This window comes from Rattus norvegicus, chromosome 2, assembly GCF_021556685.1.
Source record: "Rattus norvegicus strain SHRSP/BbbUtx chromosome 2, alternate assembly SHRSP_T2T, whole genome shotgun sequence".
NCBI classification, from domain to species: Eukaryota; Metazoa; Chordata; class Mammalia; order Rodentia; family Muridae; genus Rattus; species Rattus norvegicus.
The window spans coordinates 145,776,362-145,786,844 of NC_141535.1; positions in this window are offsets into that span (position 1 = coordinate 145,776,362).

The window sequence follows — 10,483 nt, forward strand, 5'->3', positions numbered from 1 at the left end:
AATGGTACAATTACAGCATACTCCTTCAAGATTATTCACTTATCTCCACATTTAAATTGATACTTTATTATTTTGATATTATTCAAGGTAATATGAGGATTTAGACTAGCATTTAGTTGCTTTTCTTGCTATTTACACTAAAACCATCAAGGATAATTTTGCTACTCAGTCTCTGTACCAATTATGACTTCTAGAGCAGTTTTACCATCATGAGATTTTGGTGTCACAATCAATTCCTTACGTACGTAACACTTCTATAAGACCTACACTGGTGAAGTATTTGCCATGTTTCTTGCAGAACTGATCATGAGTAATATGTCTGAGTTTCTTTTCTTTATGTATATAAATAACAACATCATGAATGACTAAAGACCAACCAGAAAAGTTACATATGCTGGAATCAGAGCTACAGTATGATTGCTGTGGTATTAATTGATTAACTTTGAACATTCCATTCTCTGATAAAAGACACGAAACCTTTACATTTATAGTAAGTCTTTAACAGCATTAGAGCTGGGCAGCTATCGATTCTCTATGGCTAGTTTGTCTACTTTCCTGTCAATAACGCCGAGTTATAATTTGCCATGTTCCACCTGAGCCACTCTGATTCCAATTGGCCAGCCCTCATGATTCACCTACCCCACTGCATCTTCTTCTCTCTCTTCACCATTCTCTTTCTTTTCTCTTTGTGTTCTCTGCCTCAGACCCCAAGCCTGGGAACTGAAGATCTATCTACCTCTCTTCTTCCCAGCTATAACTGTACACACCTGTATTCAACCAATAATTTTAAAGTATGAAGTGAGGTTCCACAACAGCACTTGGTGTATGAGTTTCTCCTTTGGGGGCCAGCATCTAGCACTATAATTCATAGTACCAAAGCAAACCTTAATGTATGACTGCGAATTATTGGCAAAATTCTGTTCCATCTGAGTAGTGGCCACTTCAGTCGCCAAATTAAAAAAAAGTGTGATGCTGATCATTTCATCTCAGAACTTGTTGAAAATTAGAGGACTGCTGATCTATGACCCTGCACATGACCCCTAAATTTTGAGTAAGAAATTACACTATCTTTCTCTGCATTCAACTATAAATTTTGAAATATTTTAGTCTTTCAAAAGAGCATTTTTAACACCAAGTGATAAAATAATGTCTACACTGCCTGCCAATTTTCTTAATACAAATTGTGTTCAAAACTTTTATTCTTGAGATCATAATATAATTATATCACTTCCCTTTCCTGCCTCTAAGCCCTCTCATATATTTCCAACCTTGCTCTCTTTCAAATCTGTGTCCCCCTTTCCTCTTTTCCTTGATTGTTAATAAATACCTGCTGTATAAGTAAATTCTTAAATAGGAAAAATACAACCTATTCAAATGCTCCTTATAGCATTACTTGTAATTAGGTGTTTTCAATGCTGACAATTTCTAGTGGATAAACTTTTTGCGTGCTCTTCCTGGGGAAGGTTATATCTCCCTATCTCTGAATTCCTTAATTACCTGTAGTTCTTTATGTAAGGTTGAGGCCTCATGAGCATTCCCTTCTTGATGCTCACACGACCATTGGTAACATCTTTTTTCAGGTCAGGTTTAGAGGGCCCTGTTGGTAAGAACTTATGGATATACCTTCTAACATTTCTAGTTGAGATACAATCTCATGGAAAATTCCATGATCCTCTGGATTTTTACCATCTGTCTTCTGCATTGATCCCTGACCCTTAGATCAGGGAGTTTTGTAGTAGATGTTGGAGCTAGTTTTCACAACTCTTAGCTTGGCTGTGATTTTCTGTAATCGTCTCTGTCTATTGCAAAGAAAATGTTCCTTCATGAGAGGTGAACACTTCCCTTACCTGTGAGTATATGGACAAATATGCAGGCGGTAGCTAGGGATTATGTTGGTTTACTAAGTAGTGGGTTTAAATTTTCCTCCACAACTTAATTAGTCCTGAGTAGTTTGTTAAATTTTCAGAACTACGCATGATTTTCTTCTTGTTTAGTAAGTCTTAAGTCCAATTAGAGAGTCAATTCATGGACCTCTACTGGAGAAGCATAATGATTTATTCAGGCTTGAGTTGAAAACTTATCTTGCCTACAAAACAGAGTAAATTTTTAGGATATATAATATATTTACTTATATACTATTTTTAGTATATATATATCACCAATAAAACAAGTAAGTGTAATACTTTATTCATTCCTCTATAATATTTATAAATCCTTTATAAATACATTGAGACTACAAGCTCAGACTCCAGATAAATGGGGGAAAGATGCAGTCATCACCTTAGGAGGATACGAACCAAATCTGCCTCCCATCTCAGTATGTTTTCTCTTCTCCGTACCCTGACTTGATCAAGAATAAAGTTTGTATGGCACAGAAAAAACAGAAAGATATAGAAAAAGGATGAATGTAACTGGACCTTTAAAAGCCATAATTGCCTTAATACCTTAGTTTCTTCAGCTGCTATTTTAACAAACTAAAAAAATTAATTATAGCTGAATATAGTCTCTAAAGAGATAGTTAGCAAACACTATTTGATGCTAATAAATTGTAAGTATTCTGCTTTAAGTTCTTGGAGTAAACAAGCAAAATAAATGAATGATTGACAGAATCTTGTTCAATGCAGCACAATAATTAAAATTTGAATTTATACAAATTTGTAATGTCTATCCTTTGAGCACAAGACAAAATAAGTTTTTAAATTTTGTCTTACAAACCATTGGCCAAGTAAACAGGAAGTCTCACAAATGTTCCCACATTGCTTTTTTCCAGTTATTACTTAAGTTCACTAGAGATGCAGAAAAAGTTAAAAAAAATGTGAATGAAATTAACATAGTGCATTTACTTAAATGGAGAAAGCAAAACCAAAGAGTCATTAAAATAATTCAGAAAACTAGGTTTAGATGTATTGTCTCCATAGAGGCAGAACACGGGCTCTAAACACTTCTCAACTTAAATTACTACTTTTAATTATTAGCACAGTTAAGAAATTTGTTACTTATGATACTTTGGCAGTTGTTATTCAATTTTTATATGTTTAGTTGGTTGTGACTTATTTCTCTTCTGCTTGGGCTATAAAATCTAAAACCAGAAAACATTCCCCATAGCAATGGTAGCAACAGTTATAAGACATTAAATTATCAGAAGATTCAGACTCATAAGCTAACAGCCTAAGCATAAAGTGAAATTTGCTAGGCAGAGATCCAAACACTGGGAAGCCAGTATGTGGCGATTGCCTTAGCTCACCTATTCTGCACTTCGGGAGCAACACATGAAACTAGAGCTTACAGAATTAGAAGATTTGAGAAATTAATGAAAAGGCGAAAAGAAGAAAAGAACAAACAACAACACAGACAAACAACCCAGAGAGGGTAAGAAAGCCAACCTAAAGCACTCCTAGAGAGAAACTCAGAGGGCCAGAAGAATGAATAGAAATACACAGCTGTGGGTGTGTGTAAGGGGAACCTCTAGACAGTCCCAGAGACCTGGCTTGTTAGCGGATCCCAGGACCCAATGCGCATGACTTAGCTGAAATGTCCAGCAGTGGGGAGATGGGACCTGAAGAGAAAAAGATCCCCTCCAGTAGATAGACAGGGTCCCTAGTGGAGAGATGAGGCTACCCACCCATCTTAATCATTCTTGACCCAGAATTGTTTCTGTCTAAAGGAAATGCAGGAACAAAAATGGAGCAGAGGCTGATAAAAACGCTATCCATCGACTGGCCTAACTTGGGATCCATTCCATATGAAGGCACCAATCCCTGACACTATTACTGATGCTATGTTGTGCGTGCAGACATGAATCTAACATGGATGTCCTCTGAGAGGCTCTACCAGCAACTGATTGTGACAGATGCCGATACTTAATAGCCAACCACTGGACTGAGGCTGGGATCCCTATGAAAGAGTTAGGGGAAGGATTGAAGGAGCCGAAGGAGATAGCAACCGCATAGGAAGAACAACAGTATCAACTAATTCAAACCCCTCAGAGCTCCCAGAGACTAAGACACCAACCAAAGAGCATACAAGGGCTGCTCCGTGGCCCCCTGCACATATGTAGCAGAGGATTGCCTTGCTTGGCGTCAGTGGGAGATGATGCACCTCCTCCTGCAGAGACTTGCTGCACGAAGGAAAGGAGATGCTGAGGTCAGAGGGTTAAGGTGGGTGTGAGCACCCTCTCAGAGGCAAAGGAGAGGTGAAGAACTCTGAGAGGGAGGAACTGGGATGGGGGTAACATCTGAAATTTAAATAAATAAGTTTTTTTTTTAAGTGCTCGTGGCAGCTTCTGCTTCTTGTGGTTCTGGAGGTAAATTTTCCATTTAGACCACATGAGAAAGTAGTAAGTTTTCTCAGCTCGAGTCCTACCAGCTTTCCTTTGGGTGCTACCCCTCCGTACTTCTTTAATTTGTCCATGTATGGGTACAGCTGTACAGTCTCAGCAGTAGACAGCAATCCCCTGTGAGACTAGAGGGAAAGTGCAACAGACATTCACTGTGAATGAGTCTCAGTGCTGCCAGGTTGCATCTGTGAGCAGATGGTTGCCATGGCGATGACGAGGGTGGAAAAGGTAGGCTGAGAGGATAACACAAGCACAAAGGAACCTAGTAGTTCCTTAAGAGAATGAGCAGGCATTATGGATTGGAGATGCTGGGTACATTCATTTCCTAGGACTGATAAAACAAAATACCTTAAACTGTGTGATTACAAAAGCCAGAAATTTATTCCCTCACTTTTTCTAGACTAGGTGTCCAAATCAAGGCACGGGTAAGTTTGGATTCTGTAGAGGCTGCTAAGGGAGAAGCTACTCCATATTTCTCTTTACGTTTTAATTTACTTATGTGCATATGTAATCATTCATTCACGTACACATATATGGACAGAATCTTACTAAGGTGATCCAGGATAACCTCAAACACATGTATCTCTTGCTTCAGACACCCAAGTATCTTTAATTGTAGGGTCAAACTCCAATTCAACCCCTCTGAGTCAACAGTTCAATCTCAGTTTCATATGTCATTTTCCTTGTATGTTTATGTCTTTGTAGATACAGCAATCAATTGGATGACAGGCCCACCGTACCCCACCATGACCTCATCTTAACTAGCTGCATATATAATCACCCTATTTTCAAGTCAGGTCATATTCTGAGGTACTGGAAATTATGACTTCAACACATGGATAGATACAGAGAATATAATCAAAATTGCAGCAATGATTAATCATTGTTTACTGACTAATTCTTGAAACATGGTGTAGCTGTGAACCTCAGGTAAAAAATGTGGAAATAAAGAGGCTATAGCCTGAGTCATGCCATCAGGATTGAAGCTGGAACAGTGCGCTGTGTGTGTGGTTCTGCTGGGAACCATTAAAACCCTGTTTGCAGAAAGCAATGTATTCATCATTTCCTTTGTCAGGGTCTGGTATATCAGGGAAGAGACTGGAGGACATTTCATTAATATTACATAGTTTTTATTTTTCATGTTTTCTTAAAAATCAAGGACTTTCTGCAACCTCATTTTTTTTTAAGTTCTGCCATATATTTCCAATGTTGTTAATATTTAATGAACCCTCATGAGCCCTCCTGCTTCAGAGTTCTGGGTTCCTTCTTCCAGAACAATCCAAAGGAATAAAAGGCATAAAAATCTGCAACACAAAGGAGGGGGAAAGGTCAGGAAACAGGAAACCTTGTAAAACCTAGTCTCAGTATATATAGCTAGTTACATAGAAAACCTACATTTATTAACTTTAAAGCATGGTTAAAATACATCATTTAAACCAAAATGCAAATGTATCATTAGTAACTGCATGTATTACATTAGTATTATAAGATTATATGTAAACATTTTATGACATTTTGATGAATATGTCATCTTTTGCTCATATTTGGCCTTCTCCTCGTGCTCCTTGTGTGTAGTTCTCCTTTTCCCCCATATAGTCCTGCTTCCATGCTTTCACGCCAAAGGTGCTTGTGAGGTTACTATGTGCTCTATATTATGCTTTTAAGAGAGAATTTGAGATACTAAGAGTTTTATGATGCATATTTTATATTCTTAAAGGAAAGTCATTTACAAACCTAAGTATCCATAAAGCAGATGGTTATGCCAAGTTGTCTCTACAGGATAGACATATGCATGCAGCCCTGATTTCCGTGATCTTGAGCATCCAGAAAATGATTGTTTGGACCCAGCAACTTTCTGGGAACCGAGCACTGTTAGCTGAAAGCACATGATCAAGCTTGGCTGATTGGCATCCTGAAGGTGACCTAGCGTTCCTGAGCCTTGATATCTTTCTTCTCTTAGGCACTTGTCAGTGGATATGCTAAGTTGCAAACCTAAGATTCTGCTCCTATGCAAGGCCAAGTTTATAATATCTAACAATGAGCAAAGACATGCACTTGGGTTCAAAGGCCTAATCCATGTTGAACTGGGCTTGCGCAATAAGAAGGCTACATCCAAATTACCACAGATCCAAGAACTGGCAGACTTTGACGAGGCATTGAAAATGTGGGTCCTCCTGCTAGTTTACATTCTATTCTTGTCACAGACATGAGGCATTGGACTTGGATAAATACAGAAAAATAAACCCAAAGTGGCACCCTTCTGTACATGTTGATATGTGTGAGCTTCTGCCTGAGAGGAAAACATAAGCAATAGAAATGCAACATTTTCACAGCCCAAGAGAGGGCTGTGAAAAGCACCCAGGGCTCTTGGAGGAACTCATAGATAATTACTTAGTTGAAATTTTCTTCCTGCCACTGAACCTCACAGCAGAAGCAAAACTATAATTACAAAACAAGTTTTGAAGTTTCATTCTAGCTCTTATAGATGGTTAGAAATGGTTATTTACTAAAGAATAGATAGAAAAAATTAATGTGAAAAAGGAAAGAAAGGAGGAGCATGAGGAATTTTGAATTTAAATAACAAGGAGGAGACTAGAAGTTACTAGAACTTTCTTGGTCCTTTGAATTGCTAACAGCAGACAAGAATACTTTTATTATTATTATTTTATTTTTATTTTAAAATGTTTATTGGATATATTTCATTATTTACATTCACATTTCAAATGTTATTCCCTTTCCCAGTTTCCTGTCTGTAAGCCCCCTATACCCTCCCCCTTCCCCATAAGGGTGCCCCCCCCATTCACCTTTCTTACCACCACCCCAACATTCCCCTGCAGTGGGGCTCCAGCCTTGGCAGGACCAAGGGCTTTCCCTTCTACTCATGCCACAACAAAGCTATTCTCTGCCACATATGCAGTTGGAGCCCTGGGTCAGACCATGTATAGTCTTTGGGTAGTGGTTTAGTCCCTGGAAGCTCTGGTTGGTTGGCATTGTTGTTCTTATGGGGTTGCAACACCCCCAACTCTTTCAATCCTTTCTCTAATTCCCCCAAAGGGGGTCCCGTTCTCAGTTCAGTGGTTTGCTGCTAACATTCACTTCTGTATTTGACGTGCTCTGTTTGTGTCTCTCAGGAACATCTATATCCAGTTCCTGTCAGCATGCATTTTTAGCTTCATCAGTCTTATCTGGTTTTGGTGGCTGTATATATATGGGCCACATGTGGGGCAGGCTCTGAACTTAGAGAGTCCTCTCTTGGTAGGCAAAAGGGCTATTTTAGTAAAATTTATTTTAAATCAGTTCTAGTCCAAATTATATTATTTGCAGACTTATACAAGACTACTGATGACCCACTACCAAGGATACGGGCCAGGGATCAGTGGACCATGGTATGCTTGCACTGAAGAGAAGCAAAAAGGACTGTTTACTTCTTTCTAAGTCTAAAGAGTAATGCTCTAGTGACTTGAAAACCTAACTGTCACTAATTACCTTCACAAATAAATTATCCACTTTTAAGATTAGAAATTTGTGCTTCAGTAACTATATTATCGCTTACCCCAGGAAGAAGTCATTTGGAAAGAGTACCAACCTCTTATATTAGAGACTGGAACGATCAGACTGCCAAAAAAATCTACCAACTTCTGAGGTTAGAGATCAGAGAGCCCCAGTGGTTTCTGGTACTCCTTCCCTAATCACAAAGAGATCCATCCTAGTCATGATGTGAGAGTCTAGTGATTCAGGAAGCTCTGGCATATGATACTCCTACTGATGTAGAGCTCCACTCACATATGAGGTCCGGATCTGATCCCTATATAGCAGCAGCATTCTCAACTCCTTCAGAGCACCCAGTTATAACATAGGAGGTCAGGTCACCCCAAGTGGATGTTGTAACACTTTAAGTGATCCATCGATGAATTAGTGCCAGCTATATCCATGTCTGAATCTCAAACACCATCTTTCTGATAAAAAACCATCAAGCAGAGATACAAATAGCCACCTAATAGAGTTGGGCCAGAACCACGTGTCAAAATATTCAATGGACAAAGTCCTGATGTGCAATTCCTAACACATTTTAAAAGCAAAATGGAATAAAACCAAAGAAAATATTTATACCCACTTTCAAAATTATTAACTTCACAGTAAAGGTACCTATTGAGATCCATGTGGATAAAATTAGAGAAAAGCACTTAAAAGAACAATTATAAATATGTTTAATGAATTAAAAGAAGGTATAAATTCCATGAATGAATTTAAGAATAATAATTAAAAAATCCTAGAATTGAATAAGAATGAAAATAAAATGTATCAAAACCTATGGGATATATATTAGAATAAGGCTGTCCTAAGAAATTTATCTTTTGTACAGTCTTATAAACCGGAATATTCCTTTTTTTTGGATTTTTCCAATGTGGTATATGTTTTAATATTATTTCCATTGCTGTGAAAATAAACCCTGACAATAAGTAACTTCGAGGAGAACAGTTTATTTTATTTCACAATTACACCATCATTATAAGGAAAGAAAAGCAGCAGGAGCTTGGGGATACAGGTCGTATCATTTCCAGGGAAGGGCAGAGAAAAAGTAAAGGACAATTATTTTACTAGTATGGGTTCTTTAGAGTAATATAACTTATAAAATATATATGAAGGGGATGCATTAGAATGACTTGCATTCTGCAGTCCAGTTAATTTAACAATGGCTGGCAGTGAATGGAAAGTCCAAGAATCTAGTGGTTGCTTAGTCTCCAAGGCTGAGTGTCTCCGCTGGTCTTCAGTGTACACTGGAATCTCTAATGCTAGTGAAGGAACGCACTCACTAGCAAGGTGAAAGAAAACAAAGTGCAAATGCTTCCTTTTTGATATATTTGTGCATCTCCAGTTGTAGCAGATAGAATAGTGTCTGTTTCAGCTGGTGTCATTCATGTGCCTCTTTGAAAAAGACATTTTTTTTCAGTGTACAGGTTGTGTACTATGTACAGCTTACCCTTGTAGTGGTATATTTTAGACATGTGATTCCGCTTAACTGTCAGAGTATAAATTGTCTGATGCTCTGAATAAAGCTGGCTACTTTATGGGTCTTTAGCCCTTCTCATTTATTGGCTCCATTCTCCAATGCCCCACCTTCTCTAACGTAGTAAACAAACAGAAAAACATAAATTCACAGAGAAATACTAGCAAATTGAATTCAAGAACACATCATCATGATCTTGTTGTCTTCATTATAGACATGGAAGGATGACTTAACATACATCAAGCAGTAAATGTAATTCAGCACATAAATGGCCTTAAGGAAAAAAATCATATGATCACTTTAATAGAGAAAGAAAAGACCTTTGGCAAATTTCAAGATACATTTAAAGTAAAATCCACAGACATATGATAAACCTATTGCAACCATCATGTAGAGAAATGAAAAGTCTTCTCACTAAAATTAGAAATAAGACAATAGCATTCACTATCTCCATTCGTACTCATCGTAGTACTTGAATTCTTAGCTAGATAAATGAAATTAGATAAAAATTTAAAACAATATAAACAGCAAAGGAAGAAGTCAGACCATTTTATTTGCAGTAGATATGTTTGTATGTATGTACAGAACACATTAAATATTACATCAGAAGCGCCACAGATGATAAGTGCACTCAGAAAATTGCGGGATACAAAATGAACACATAAAGTTAGTAATCTTTCTTTTTATAAGTGTCAAATATATTGAAAAATAAAATATTGAAACATGATCTTTCACAATAGCCACAAAAAATTAAATACCTTGGAATAAACATGACCAAAAACTATTTAAATAAAATATCTCTACAATAATTTTAAGAGAATGAAGGAAAAAACTGAGATATTAGAAAATGAAAAGACTCTTCTGTACTGATGGATTAGAATAACCATTATTGTGAAAATAGACATCTTACCAAAAGCAATCTACAAATTCAGTATATCACCAATAAAAACTCCAGGGCCATCATTGCTAGAAAGATAAAAAAAAAGAACACATTAAAATTCACACAGAAACACAAGGAAAAAAAGAATAGACAGAGTGGCATTCAAGAAAACGAATACCATTGCACAGGATAGAAAAACCATTCAGCAATTAACATCACTTGATACTCTTCAGAAAGACAGAATTTCAATTTCTAGCAC